Source organism: Chrysemys picta, chromosome 12 (genome assembly GCF_011386835.1).
Source record: "Chrysemys picta bellii isolate R12L10 chromosome 12, ASM1138683v2, whole genome shotgun sequence".
NCBI lineage: Eukaryota > Metazoa > Chordata > Testudines > Emydidae > Chrysemys > Chrysemys picta.
The window spans coordinates 2,575,367-2,577,804 of NC_088802.1; positions in this window are offsets into that span (position 1 = coordinate 2,575,367).

A 2,438-nucleotide genomic window follows, 5' to 3' on the forward strand; every position below is an offset into this window, starting at 1 on the left:
GTCCCAACGGCAGGGGAGCAATAGGCGTGTTCGCCAAGGACAAGTGGGACGGGTTTTAACTAGGCCGCAACTTTATTAGTCAAATTACATCCCAGGTGCTCAACAGGGGACAGCTCAGCGCAGTCACTCGCACCCCATCCATAGATCTCAAAACGTTTCACAAAGGCGGATCAGGATCACTGTCTCTGGTTTACAGATGGGGAAACTGAGGTAGGAGAGGTGACTTGCACAAAGGTCACCCCACTGGGCGGAGGCAGGAAGGGAACCCTGGTCACCCAAGGCTCAGTCGGTGCTCCATGCACTCGGAAGTGATAACCCCCCATTCCCCTCTCCCAGCCTGCCTTTCCCCTGGGCAGCAAGGAACAGAAGCGTCAGATGCTCCCTAGAAATGAGGGAACCACTGGCCCTGTCCCCACCCTGCCCCTTCCCCTACGCCCCACTTGATCCTCTCTGCCCCCTCCCCATGTCACTCACTTTTAAAGCAGGAAAAACGTGATAGGACCACAGTCCCCCCCAGTAAAATCTATGTTGGGTTTTGTTAATTCACTTTCTGGCTTCTGAGCCTTAACTTGGAAATGTGACCCTGTGACTGGGGTCCTGGGGGGCCACTCTGAGAGTGCGCAAGCAGGACAAACGGCAAAGAATGGGGCGAGGATCCCACAAACTGGGGGTTTATTCTAACAATTAGAGACACCCAGCCAGCAACAAAACAGCTTCTACAACACCTTCCTGGCTACCCAGACGCCAAAACCGCAGTTCCCTTGGTTTAGAGCTGGTCTATATGGGAGAAACGAACCGCCATTGCTGCTCTGGCATGGCTATTCCCAAGCCAGGCGGCGGCCAGGTCTTTAGCTCCAAACTGGGCTGCCACCCAGGGTCCCCACTCCCTGCTGTGGAGAGGGGATCTAGGGGTGGATTAATGGGTGGAGTCAGTGGACATCTAGGGGTGGATTAATGAGTGGAGTCAGTGGACATTTAGGGGTTGGAGAGGAGTGTGTGTTTAGAGAATTGGGTGTGGATCAGTAGTGGGACATTTGAGGGAATGGGAGAGGGGTGTGTGGGGAGGGGACTAGGCTATAAATCAGCAGGGGGGGACATTTAGTAAGAAGGGATAGGGGCCTGTTGAGGTGACAGTGGTATGGATCAGCAGTGAGACAGAAAACAATACAGATCAGCAATGGGATATTTAGGGGTTCAGGTAAGGAGTATAGGAGTTGATTAGGGTACAGTTCAGCCATAGGACATTTAGGTGGATGGGAGAGGTATCTTGCTTTCGCAGTGGGGAAGATCTTTACTTAAACCCATTTGTAATGTGGACAACAAAACACTGCACCCCCCACCCCAAAAACCCTCTGCACTCCTCCAACCCCAAAGTTTTGGCCTGAATCTTCTCGCACTCACCCCAGCATAAAGCAGAATTAACTCCACTGAAGCCACTGGAGTTACTGTGGCTTAACACCCGAGAAACTAATTGTTTCAACTTTAACAGAAGAAAAAAAATCTTTAGACTTATACTTTAGACAGGGCAGAAGTCAAGGACTGAAAATTTCAGCCTTTGGGGGAGGGAAAGCTTAAGGATTTTGAAAATGGCTGCAGTGGGTGTTGGAAGCCCAGGAATTTTTCAGATCTATGTTTCCCCAGTTTGTGAAGCTGGGGTTGAAGCTCCCTGGGCTAGTTTGGAGAGCCCTGGAAGGGGGGAGGGGCGTATTTTTAAAGTACAAATGACACCTTCCCTAATACAGTCAAAACAATGGGTCCCATTGTCCTTTGCATGTTTTTACTTCCCCCATTTTGTCTCTATTCTGCCAATAACCCTCTGGTGTAGCTCAAACAACATTTGTTCTCACTGCTAGAAATAAATCTTCAATCCCCCCCCTTCCTCGGTTTCCCTAGTTTGCCACCTCTAGCCCCCAAATATATATCAGCTCTGGGAGACCCCATGACCCCCACTTCATCTGTATATTTAGTGAGATTTAAACAATAGTAAAAAAAAAATTTGGCCCCCTGACAACTAATCAGTCTTAGAACAACAACTACAACATAACAATGCCCCCAACAGCATTAACAAAATAAATGGATAATACAGAACTCAGCCCTTCAGCAATCATAAATGGTGACAAAGTCACTCACCCAGCCAGCCTATAAATAAGAGCTTTTTTAAAAAAAAAACCCAAATCCTATCCACCTTCTAGAAGAACATATTGTCAACCTTCCCCCCACATCCTGTGAAATAGAGAGAGAAATAAGTATCTTGCCATTTTCAAGTACGACAGCAACTTCCTGGCTGGCTGAGTCATGGCTAAAAGAATCTTTAAAGACAACGAGGAGTCCTTGTGACACCTTAGAGACTAACAGATTTATTTGGGCATAAGCTTTTGTAGGCTAAACCCCACTTCATTGGATGCATGCAGTGGAAAATACAGTAGCAGGTATATTTA